Below are 13,313 nucleotides of genomic sequence, written 5' to 3'. Positions count from 1 at the left end.
GGGGGCTTCCCGCCAGAAGTCGTCTAACACAGCGGTGGACAAGCGCCGATAGCGTATAGTTTCGCTTTTTCTACCCGGCACTGACATTGCATACGCATTGAACGAATGCCGGAACGGTGTAAACTATCACCGCGAGGCGACTTCCGCGGCATACGATGCAACAATTGCATTATGTAACAGATACAGGCGATCGAGTTTCAATTACGTATACATGGGCTTCGATCTGCGGCAGCTGGACTGGCTCATGAAAACGTAGCACTGGTAAAACGCAGCAACCGCGAACGTAACAGCGGGGTTCTACTCAAGGTTTGTTTTTTTTTTAAATCAATCCTTCCACTTTTCATTGTGAGGACTATAGAAGTGCCAGCTGCGGAACAACATATAACGCGTACTTCCATCTCGTATCGATATCACCGTTTCGCTGTACCGCACGCATGCACCACGATCAGTGCTTTTAGTGGCAAAACCTGTTGAGCACGACCCTACCTCAAACACACGCACTCACGGTGAACTCTCGTTGTTTCGTGCTCGCTTTTTTAGCTCAAACTTTTGGTCAAATTCTATTCGAACTGAGGGTGCCAGGAGTGGACACGTGTGTGCGGCACGGTGGTTTTGTAGCCGCGTGCTCTCTTTGAGCAGTCTTATATTTATCTTTGTTGTAAGTAAACTTTTGAGATTTGTGCCAAGACTTTTGAAGATGAAGGCAAGGACCATCAGAGCCAAATTGTGCGCGCGCCATGAAAAGGATATATATCGTTGCAACGCCAAGCGCCAATGGTCGGGCATATCTCGACGTCTAATACTTCAAACTCTTAAGGGTATGAAAATTTGTTCAAATCATGCCGATTTGAAATTAAGGGTAAGGGGACCGAAAAATCATTCACTGGTCTTGTCATTCTTATGCGACCGCAGCACTAGCTGGCAGCATTAGCGGCGCCTCATAGATGCCACTCGATCGGCCTCGCATGTTCTAAAATAAATTGGCCCCACGCCGTGACAGCGCAAGGAAAAAAAAAAACTGCAGTGAAGCAGCCGCAAAGACCACAACCCACACCAAGCAATGCGCGCATAGTGCATGTAATGGCCTTTCATAGATCGACTATCGGTCCGGGGGCTGTGGAAAACACGATGGCCGCGTGCAGCACGCTGCATTGCCGTGCTTCATCATCGGTCAGGACAGGTAAACTGTACGGCCGTTGAATAAGCGTGTACTGCCGGCAGTTTCGTCGCACTGAAATACGGGATTCTGACGGGACCGAAGTACCTTTTTGTAAATACCGCAGACATTTTTGTAAATACCGCGGAAAAGCTGCAAGCAGCCGGCATCATGAAAAGCACCAAGGAAGTGAAAAAAAAAATCAAAAACATGGGCAATAAATATAGGTGAGCTATATGTTTGGGGCGCTCTCGTAAATTGGCATGATTTGCATTGCTTCCGTGTACGCTTTGTGTGGTTTTGAGCCAGCTTGTCTGCGTGCTCAATGATGCTATACAATGACGGCCTGTGGGGCAAGTTGGTGCATGACTGAAAAATATACTGCGGCACAACGGCGACAACGCATGCAACACTCACACGTGCTGTCCTTTTCTTGTGTTGTCATCGTTGCGCCGCAGTATTTTCAGTAATGACACCTAGCACGCTGCAAGTGGAAACTAAAGACTATTGTCAGTTATTTTCTGTATTCTGCTATGCTCATAGTCACTCTTGGGCATATTCAAAATCGATTGCGGCTTTGAATTGATACAGTGTCTAGTGAGAGCTGCAAATACAAGTGCTCCATGCCTGCTGTTTACGTACAACTCATTTAAGGTGTACATGTGTCAAATTATACACCTGTATACGCATTTGTAAATTGCTAGCCGCGTGTAACTTTTGGACACTCGGTGCTCATGTTTCTCTCATGCAAAGGTTCCTTAATTCCCTTGTTTGCCCATTACGTTGCACCATGCCCAGTTCCTCATTTCAGACTTTAATAGTCATTGAAGGACAGGCCATGCATTACCTTGCGAGATTTCCATATTTTTGAAACACTTTATTTACAGTAAAGGCCATGAGGTCAAGCAGTGTTGATCACAGCTTATGCATTTGTTTTTGGAGATTTCTCAGTCGTGGGAAGACAACTTGGTCCGGGGGCATTACCTGGTGCTATTACTGGGACCTGCACCGGTTCCTGGGCTCCCTGCCAGTTAATGAGTGCAGATTGATGGAGGAATCAAGCTGCAATGAGAATGAAACCACTGAGCAGGTGTGTAGTCATATAGACTGTTTTTGTTTATAGTAAGTGCACAAAACGGTTTATGAGATTGATTTCACTGAATGCAGCGCATACTTGAAGCGACAGGGAACAGCATGCAGTACTGAAAAAATCCCATTATGCCGCACTTTGCATTTTCTTGAATTTTTTCAAACTAAAGTACCCTGCAACTGCATGTAGAATCATCCCTGCTACTTTAATGCAGAACATATGTATTCTTTCAGGGGGTCTGAGGAACTAGACGTGACACAGCCTGGAACTGAAGATGTTGCTGTCACAGCAGTGGTAGCAGATGATGCCCCTGAGCCCTTCTCAGGCACGAGGACTTCGCTGCCTTTAGCAGTGGAGTGCCCTGAGGCGGCGAGCAGAGTCTGCGAAATTCTTGGCACAGAACTGTGGGCCATTGTTTGTAACTATTTCTTCCAGTAGGCCGTAGGACGCAAAGACACTCCGCAGCTTTTCAATGGTCTTCTCGGTAGAGGTGGATGGCATGACGAACACTTCTGTCCACTTGGAATGCACATCCACTAGAACTAGGAGCCATTGGTTGTCTGTAAAGCGAAGTCCAGATGGATTCTTTGCCATCTGCAAGTTGGCCAACCCCAAGTTAGCAGTGGAATACGTGGCGGAGCATTTTGTGTTAACTGACACGTGTCAGCTTTTCACAATCTGCACAATGCTACAGGGGAGCATTTTCATGCGCGTCATCCCGCGGTGTCCTTCGTGCAAAAGATGCAACACCTGTTTGCGCACTTCGCACATTTGGTAGAGATGCCTGTCATCTTTATTGAAGTATGCCAACAAAAAGTGGCACTTCTAATTATGATGTAATTACCACGCTAACAAAACAGTCTTCCTGCTGTACGTCTCATGCAGAGCAGTGGTGAGGTTTTAAACTGTCCTTTGGTTCATGATATATTGGCTGTTTTTTTTTCTATTACAGTTCCATTTGACAGATGGAATAATGATTTCTAGTGCACAGGCCGCAAAGATGTCGGGAAACAAAAAGGCCACATTTGTGTGTAAGGACACTGCACAGGCAGTGTGGACAAGCGAAGTACTTGCGAAGCGAAGCTTCAGCGGCGTGATCGCACCCAAGAAGCGAGCATTAGGCGAGAAGCCCAAGCAGCCCTTGACGCCACAAAAAGTTGACGTCGTGACACGTAAGTCATGCATTGCTGCTTGCTGGTTTTGCTCTAAGGCTAAATGATACTTCATTTTCTTTTCGCAGCCACAATAAAGAACTGGGGTGCTACAAAAGGCATCGACGTGTGTCGGACGTTGTGCGAAGCGTGCCACGCCTGCTTACTGAAAAAGTTCAGGACGTGAGGAAAGTGCTCCAAAAATCAACTATGAGAATTCAATGAAGGAATAAAATATTAAGAGTATAAAGACTTGTTTTAAGTTGTATGTTCCCTTGTTTCAAATAATGCATTAGACATTAGAGTAGATGGACTACAGCATGGTGGTCTCCTATGGCTGCCAAAATAATGTTGGGTCATATATGGCATGAAAAACTGCAATATGTAACTGCTGACATGTCATTCCAAGCTATTTAAGCAGGGTAGCTTTGTTCTGAATGGAAACTACGTAGTAGCACCACACTGTAATCCATGTATTCCATTGTCGAATGCGTCATTTGGAGCTCGCTACACCTGCCTCTGGTACCAATAAAAAACAGTTGCAGTAGGGATCAATGGGGACCAGTTGCAGTGGGGACCAACTAGGACGTTTAGTGCAGCTGATAGGTGGCGTGACGATGACCTATATATTCTGTGTGTCTTACAATAAAGAATTCAGTTGTCAGTAGTACGTCTGCATGCTGCCGACGCCCCGCTGCGGGCATCAAGCATAATTGGAACTTGAATGTCAGTAAAGTGAGTGGCAGAGAAAATGAGAAACTGGTCAAGGAAACTTTCCACACTTTGATGCTTTGCCCAGCAATACCAGAATTTGAGGCTGTTCTTGAAAATTTCTGGCATCCTGTCTGGTCAGGAATTCCATGTGCATACCTTCTTCCAAGGAGTACTACCAAAGAAACTATAATTCCATTTTTTTTTTCAGGCAATCAAGAACCGACTTGGTGAGGCACTCTGCACTGAGCTCTTCATGTCAGATGATGCGCCAGCATATTACAATGCTTGGGCATGGGTAATGGGGAGCCCCCAGAAACGCTTGCTCTGTACTTGGCATGTAAAGCGGAATTGGAACTTGAATCTCACTCAAGTGAGTGGAAAAGAAAATGAGAAACTGGTCAAGGAAACTGCACAAGTTGATGCTTTGCCCAAGCATACCAGAATTTGAGGCTGGTCTTGGGGATTGTGAAGGGTGAGTAGCTGCCATTTAGTTTTCACACTTGCTCCCAAATTTTTTTAGATCTGATTTGACTGTTTATAGACAAGACGTAACTCTGCCATGATGCTTTCTCGGCCTTGCGCCGAATAGATTGCGCTTGTGCTCTTGCCTTTTTGAAAATAATAAGGTTATCATGTGTTGAATATCTGTGAAAGATATTTCACATGTAAGACAGGCCTTCGGCTCCCGAACCTTGGGCGGCTGGCGTGAGGAAGAAGAGGACGAAGACAGTGGCGCCGATGCTCGATCGTGTGCGCTGATCGCTGCCGCTGGGACTGATCGCTGCCGCTGGGACTGATCGCTGCCGCTGGGACTGATCGCTGCCTCTGGACTGAGCCGAGACGTACCGCTAGCCGTTCGCGACGCAGCGCCTTCGTAGACGTCCTACACTACACTTGATGGAGGTGCTGTCTGTTCTCACCATCGAGATACGTCATTGTTTGCTTCACAAAATGTACAACTAAAGGAAGTCCCGGCACAGTTGCATGATCGCTTATAGAGTCATGACAATTTATTTAAGTGTTACATTGTTTACTCACTACAAAACATAACTCAAGTTTCTCATATACTGAACAGCCATGTTTATGCTAGTTAGTTAGTTATATTGATTTTTATGGCGCAAAAGCAACTGAGGCTATGCTGCGCCAAACACAAGGTTAGAGTTTTTGTTAATGGTGAAGCTTTTTAAAAATACTTAGAGTTTGTTTAAAACGTTGGCTTCCTTGAGAAACCTAAAAATACATGAAATGTCAACCAGTGCTCGATCACCTAAGAGTAGCATGGGGTGTAATGGGATGCTTTCCCTGTAAAATGTTGTGAAATATTTCTTTCTTAGTTCTTCTAGTTTTATGCATGAAATTAAAATGTGGTTCACTGTGAGTTCATCACCACACATTTCACAGAGAGGTTTGTTTTGTTTGGCTAGCAGAAAGTTGTGCGTGAGGTGGGTGTGTCCAATGCGGAGCCGACATAAAATAACTTCGGTAAAACGTTCTTGATGCCTACATGATTGCCATTCCCCTAAAATTGGTTTCACAGAATGTAACTTGTTGTTTACGTGATCTTGCCACGCGGCCTGCCACTTATTTCTGAGTTTACTGTTGATAAACTTTAAGCAATCCCTGTGCGGTATGCTCACTTGTTTTATTTGGCCATTCCGGGCTTGTGCAGCGCATACATCTGCTTTTTCATTCCCTATGATTCCAACATGGCTAGGAACCCAGCAGAATTTAATGTTATGTTTTTGTTTTGTGATTTTATCAATGTTATGTATGATGTTACCTATTATGGGTTCAGCAGCATTTCTGGAGTGCAGTGCTTTGAGCATACTCAGGGAATCGGTGTAAATGATGCTATTTTTGATATTCTCTCTTACTATTTTTTCCACAGCTACAAAGATGGCATAACACTCAGCAGTAAAAACCGATGCGAATTCTGGTAGTCGCATTATCTGTTTGTTTTTTCCTTGGATTACTGCACTTCCAACGTGACTTTCTGTTTTTGAGCCATCGGTATAAAATTCAATGTAAGTGTCATACTTTTCTTGTAGTGCAAAGAATTCCTGTAATATGTACTCATTTGGCGTTTGCTTTTTATCTAAATGTGTCATTGTGAGGTCACATACTGAAGGCAGGCTGTACCATGGTGGTAAATATTCATTCCTTTGTGCAATATTCGGTAGGGCATCTAGTATTGTTAGCTCTTCACATTTATCTTCAAAGCGCAGCAGTAATGGTCTGATAGAATGTGGTTTGTTGATGAATAATCTTTTAGATGGGCACTTGGTGACAACTGGATGGCAGAGATGTTTCGGAAGAGAACGGATTTTTAAGACATATGAGCATGTAAGGGCGATTCTTCGATCCTCAAGAGCGGCTTCATTAGTTTCAACGTAAAGGCTAACTACTGGTGATGTTCTGCATGCTCCAGATGATAGTCGCAAACCAAGATTATGAATGGGGTCTAATCTTTTCAAGTAGGATGCTCTTGCCGAACCATATACTATGCACCCGTAGTCCAGCTTGGAGCGCACCAGAGAGCGATATATTTGTAAAAGGCTTGCTCTATCGGACCCCCACCGCTTCCGTGAGAGAACTTTTAAGATATTGAGGACTTGAGAAGCTTTCTTTTTAAGGTTGTTAATGTGTGGTAGAAATGTGAGTTTCTTGTCGAAAGTTAGCCCTAAAAATTTGTGTTCTTGTTTAATTGGTAGCGCAGTGTGATTCAGGTATAGACTGGGATCGACCTGTAGGCCTCGTCGCAATGAGAAAAGAACAGCTACTGTTTTTTGAGGAGAAAATTTAAACCCATTTATGTCTGCCCAAGCACCTAATTTATTTAGTGTGATTTGTATTTGTCTCTCACAGGTTGATATGCTAGAGGACGTGCATGCTATTTGTAGGTCATCTACATAGACTGAATACATTATGGACTTGGGTATTACTTTAGCTAAGGAATTCATTTTTACTATGAAGAGTGTCGTGCTTAGAATGCACCCCTGGGGTACGCCGTTCTCTTGGGTGAAAGTCATGGAGAGAGTTGCTCCTAGGCGGACTCGGAATGTGCGGTTAGCCAGGAAGTCGTTCAAGCAGTTCAACATCCTGCCGCGGATACCTAGCTCTGCTAGGTCACGGAGGATGCCGAACTTCCACGTAGTATCGTAGGCCTTCTCCAGGTCGAAGAAGACCCCAATACAGTGCTGCTTGTGGATGAACGCCTCCCGGATGGTGTTTTCTAGACGGACAAGGTGATCTGTGGTCGAGCATGCTTTTTTGAACCCACATTGGTGTGTATCTAATAGTTGCCGAGATTCAAGTATGAAGGTCAATCTAATGTTTATTACACTTTCGAAAGATTTAGCAATGCAGCTGGTGAGGGCTATTGGTCTGTAACTGCTAGGACTTGTTGGTGGTTTTCCGGGTTTGAGAAAAGGTATTATGACTGCTTTTTTCCACTCGTCAGGTATATTTCCAGTTATCCAGATTTTATTAAAGAATTTTAACAGTGCCTCTACAGCAGCCTCGGAGAGATGTGCAAGCATAGCGTAATGCACGTTGTCTGGTCCTGGTGCTGTCTTTTTGCCAGAAGATAGTACCTTATTTAATTCTTGTAGTGTGAGAGGCTGGTTATAATCCTCATGAACACCTGCTCCAGATGGAAATTTTTGTTTTTCAGCTATTGCTTTGTGTTTCTGAAATGTGTTTGTGTAGTTGGATGAGCTTGAGATCTCAGCAAAATACTCGCCCAGTAAGTTGGCCTGTTCTTCTAAAGATGTTTGTGGCCCGGGTGCTGTCAAGAGAGGAAGTGTGAAAGGGGTATGGTCACCAGTAAATTTACGCACTTTTTCCCACATTTTCTTTGATGTTATTGAACTATTTATTGAGGAGACATATTTCTGCCAAGAGGTTTTCTCTGCATTTCTTCGCACATACCGCGCTCTGGCTTTTGCCTTCTTAAAGGTGAGTAGGTTCTCTGCAGTGGGATATCGACGCAGAGCGCTCCAGGCTTTCTTTTGTTGTTTTTTTGCTAATGTGCATTCTTTTGTCCACCACACTTTGTGTTTCTTTTGTGCAAGTCCTGTTGTTTGTGGTATAGCGAGTGTTGCGGCCGATATGATGCATTCAGTAAACTTATTATTAATTTCATCTGTGCTGAGGTGGTCAAAAAATTCCTTTTCCAGAGTGGCACTTTTTGTAAAAAGTGACCAGTCGGCGAGCTGAATTTTCCAGCGCCGTGGCCTTGTGGGGATGATTGGAGTGGACGATGAGAGCCTGATGACGGTAGGTAAGTGATCGCTGCCCATGGGGTCATTTAAAACATCCCATTTAAAATCGTTAAAAAGTAATGGTGATGCGAAAGCTAAATCGAGAGAGCTCATTTTTGCTGTGCTTGGACAGCAATATGTGGCTTTTCCCGTATTTAAAAGACAGATATTATTCGAAAGTATAAAATCTTCGATTGTTTGGCCTCGAGAGTCACAGCGTTCGCTTCCCCAAAACGGAGAGTGAGCGTTAAAATCGCCAACTACCAGAAATGGCTCCGGCAGTTCATCGATCAGGCTTTCTAGATCTTGGCAAGTTAATGTGATGTGTGGGGGAAGATATACAGAACATATTGTAATGGTTTTGTAGCTGATGACGCTAACCGCAACCGCCTCAAGTTTTGTTTTCAGTTTGATTTCTTGAGCCGGGACGCCGCTTTGGATGATGATTGCGACGCCTCCCGAGAGTCTATTTGCATGTTCGCGATCACGCCTAAAAGTTGTATAATGTTTTAAGATATTTGAATGTTGTGGACCAAGATTGGTCTCCTGGAGACATAGGGCTAGAGGCATCACTGACCCTAGAATATGAGTTATATCATTGTAGTTCCTCAACATTCCTCTACAGTTCCATTGTATTATGAAAGCCATCTTAGTTTTGTGTTTGTACTGATTGAAAAGCTAGATCAAGTTGTTTATGGCCCCGTGACTCGGGGCCTGTCTCTTTTTGACCGATCCAGGGAGCTCCGCCGACCATCCGACGTGGACGGCGAGGGGCTGCCCGGGGTCGTGTCCATCGCCTCTGCGGAGGCACTGGACGACCGTGCAGGAGGCACAGTGATTTTCGAATTTGACCTCGACCTGTGGGAAGAGGTCTTTGGGCCCGCCGACCCGGGGGTCTGCGTCCCCTCCTTTGGGGTAGGCGGAGTAGCATGAGCTACTCCACCAGACGGCGCGGATGGCCCCGCCACAGGCTCACTACGTGTGGCCTGGACAGGTGCCGAAGCCTGGTGTGGTGCGCCGCGCCCACGCACCACATCGGCGAAGTTTGTTTTTGCAGTGAAGGTGAATTTGTTTGTTTGAGAGTATTGCCTTCTTGCTTCTTTGAAAGAAATGTTTTGCGTAGTCTTGAGAGTAATGATTTCTTTCTCTTTTTTCCAGGACGGACAAGCCCTGGAGTAGGCAGCATGGTCGCCATCACAGTTTGCACACCGTAGGTTAGCAACACATTCTTCGGATTGGTGGTCCTTCGAAGAGCATTTTGCGCAAGTTTTGCGGCCGCGACAACTCTGGGAGCCGTGGCCAAATCTCTGGCAGTTGAAACATCTGCGTGGGTTGGGAATATACGGTCTTACATTTATTTTCAGGTAGCCTACTTCAATGGATTCGGGTAATGTGCTCATGTTGAATGTCAAGATCAGGTGTTTGGTGTCCACTTCTTTGCCATCCTTCCGGATCTTGATCCGGTGGACATCTATAACTTCTTGGTCAGTAAGTCCTTCGAGCATTTCCTTTTCAGAAAGGTGGACAAAATCTATTTCAGAAATGACGCCTCGTACAGTATTCAGAGACCGATGTGGGGTCACAGAGACAGGGATGTCCCCAATGGATACAATTGTTGCAACTTTTGAGTGTTGTATGCTGTCGCGCAGTTCAAGAAGTAAGTCGCCACTGGCCATTTTTGACACCTTGTAGCCAAGGCCTAAGGCATCCGTCAAGCGTTTTGAGACTTGGAATGGGGATATTATCCTTGCTTGTGTTTCTTCTGCTTTACTGTGAATGACATGAAATTTTGGAAAGGATACTTTTCTTTTCTGGAAAAAGTCATCTGCTTCGGTCCGCCCTCTCTTGAGAGAGCGATCAAGTTTTGAAAGAGGGGGAGCCATAAAAAAATGTAGTTTTTCGGTCATGGTGCCAGCCACCCACCATGGAGTCCAACAAGGGGACGCGACAGGTACTTGAAAGAAAGTCCTGCCCACGCCAGCTGTACACCTTAACTATAACCTAATATGACTCAACTCAGGGTAGTTGGTCACACACGGTTAACCCTCGCCGCCAGGAAAAAGGAAAAAAACAAAGAAGAGAGGAGGATACAGGAAAGTTGTAAGAAAGGAAATAGGAAAGTGAAAGGTAGAGGGGAGGACAGGAAAAGGCGACTGCCGATTTCCCCCGGTCGGGTCAGGCCGGAGGTGCCGTCTACAGGAAGCTGGGGCCAAAGTGGTGTGTTGCCTCCGCCGAGGGGCCTTAAGGGTCCAAACGCTCGGCATCGGCTCAACCACCAGGATCCCCTTTTCCCCGGACACGGCGATGCCACGCACGGCTAAGCGCGGATGCTCGGGTCCGTGGTGACGCATTGTTCACCATCATCCCCCTGAGGGGATGTCCCTGCGGATGCTCGGGTTAACCCCGTGGTGTCGCCACTCACCAACGTCTGCATGCTGCAGACGCCTCCCTGCGGGGACCATGTTTATGCAAATTAATTCGGTTGCATAGATGAAGTAGCCTATTCTTCTTTCACTTGCAGCAAAAAAAGACAGCTCCTCAGAAGCCTTTGGGTGAAATAAAATTCCTAAAGTACTCAATCAACAAGCCTCCATGTGGGAAGAGGTAGCGCGATTATAACCCCTGCCCTATTACACCACTCCCTAGATCCCACGACAATGAGTCACTTAGAAAAAAAAACTACCATCCTCCTGTCCAGACCTGAAAGCACTTCGATACTTGTGTTCCACTCACAAAGCCAAGACAAGGCCACCAAGTAAGAAAGAGAAGCCTATAAAAGACAGCAACGACCTCTGGAGCGAGCCTTCAGCGACTGAGGAGCACTCATGCATGCAGACACTGAAGCTACTAAGCCAAGAAGAGAAGGATGAGATATGCCATGAAACGGTAGGCCACGCAGGCAAAGAGAAGTGGCATGTAGCTCAGGTTGGCCGGCTAGCAGCATCGGTATTTGAAAATATCTGGAGTTGTGCAAAGCCAGATGGTTTGCTACAGGGACTACTGTACCGTTGTAATAGAGCCACATCTGAAGCCCACGGCAGAGAGCACGAGGCAGATGCTGTACAGGCTTATGTAAATCTGCAGCACGCTAAAGATTTGAGTGTAGCAGTCCAGGAATCTGGCCTTCATGTACATAGCCAGTACCCCTTCCTAACTGCTTTACCAGACAGAATGGTTGTTTTAGATAGAGAAGAAGGCCTACTTGAGGTTAAATGCCCCTTCTCCAAAAAAGGTATGACATGCGAAGAAGCCTTCCTAGACAAAAACTTCAGCTGTAGGCTAACTGAAGAAGGTGCGGAGCTGAAGCGGGGCCATGCCTATTTAGGTTCAAGGCCAGATGGCAGTTATGGGCCATAACTGGTGCGACCTTGTCATCTCGACCAAGGGAGACACGCCAGAAGACCCGTCATACATATATGTAGAGAGAATAAACTTCAATGAAGAATTCTGGACTCATGAAATACAGCCAGGACTCCTGCACTTCAGCAAGCATGCACTTATACCAGAGATTTTGACAAGGAGAGTTAAAAGGCTTGGAAGGTTTTACACGTCCAGCACGTATGTGTCACAGAGCAAATTCAGAGAGAGGTTTTAAGGTCTACGTATTAAAATAAAGAAATTAAAGTAACACAACAGACCATCACCTATCATTGTTTTGATCTACGGCACAAGAATTTCATCTCGGGTTTTTTATTTGTCAGTCACAACAGTTGCAATATAAAACTGTCAATGTCTCCTCACAATCGTGGCACAAGCATGTGTCCGAGCATACTTTTCGAACTGATGCACTCAAGCCTTCTTTTTAAAATGTTTCGATCTTTTATGTTTTTTTCTAACCCGGAAACTTGTAGCTGTAAAATATTGGGTAGTTCACTCAATTTCAATGTTTGCGACGCATCTAATTATTCTGAACTTCCTACTTGTACTGACTCCCCACATGCTTTGGTCTAAATGGAGACCTGCAGTTTTGTAAATAAATAACAAAACCTCATGTTTTGAGCACTTCATTTGTGATTTGTGTGTTTTGCTGAAAGGAGCTGCCAGGTTTTTAATGCGACAGTGTTAAGGAGCTCGTGTCGCAGAAAAGCCGGTGTTGGCTTTGTAACACAATAACCTCCAAATAAAAAAAAACTTGAAGAGATATGAGGAATCGAATCCAAGTACTTCAGACTGGCTCATTGGTTCGAACTGAATAAAAGGGCACCACCTAGTGAATCCGTTGTGGTCTATGTCTTCGTGAACTGTTTTTGTGAACTGATGCCTACGTGAGTAATACCCAGGCAGCGCTGCAACACGCTGTCGCATTCCACTATTAAAGGCGAAGCTTAAGCGTGTTGCATTACATTTTAATACTGAAGGTATGGTATGTGGGGCTTGATGTGGCTTATAGCTACGAGACCTATTGAACAGCTCGAGATAAATTGCAACAGCACAGGAATTCTCGAACGTAACGTCATGCAGCAAAAGGGTGATTATAGTATTATGCATATAAATGCAAGATAGATTGAAAAAAATTTCACCGTAACGGGTTCCCTGGTTACACCAGTTTCAGCCAAATTGGCAGAAAGCGTGCTGCATTCCAACAAGAGTCAAATTTCTATTGTTGTATCACCTGCAGCCACCAAAGCATTGCTCCCTAACTTTGTCAGATCTGTGGCCGAGAGAAGGCAGGCACGCCATGCTACTCTGTCTACTACGCCGGCTGTGCCACAGTGATCCTGTAGTACTCTCACCGCCGTTTGCTGGGTGGTGCTGGCTTCTAAGCAACCGTAAAGTCACGGGGTCCTAGCAAGGTTTGAAGCAAATAGATGACGAATTCGTGCCGCGGTCGCTCAGTGGTTACGGCGCTCGGCTGCTGACCCGAAAGACGCGGGTTCGATCCCGGCTGCGGCGGCTGAATTTCGATGAAGGCGAAATTCTAGAGGCCCGTGTGCTGTGCG

The 13,313-nt window shown here is 45.4% G+C and overlaps 1 pseudogene; it reads left to right on the top strand.

Moving 5' to 3' along the window:
• The first annotated feature begins 211 nt into the window (after positions 1 to 211).
• Positions 212 to 11,968, top strand: LOC149370142 (uncharacterized; annotated as a pseudogene).
• Positions 11,969 to 13,313: the final 1,345 nt, after the last annotated feature.

The sequence above is a fragment of the Amblyomma mixtum genome, chromosome 1 (genome assembly GCF_055824585.1).
Source record: "Amblyomma mixtum isolate Tamu chromosome 1, ASM5582458v1, whole genome shotgun sequence".
Taxonomy (NCBI): Eukaryota; Metazoa; Arthropoda; class Arachnida; order Ixodida; family Ixodidae; genus Amblyomma; species Amblyomma mixtum.
The sequence above is the reverse complement of the archived record's forward strand: the minus strand, read 5'-3'. Positions and strand labels throughout refer to the sequence as shown.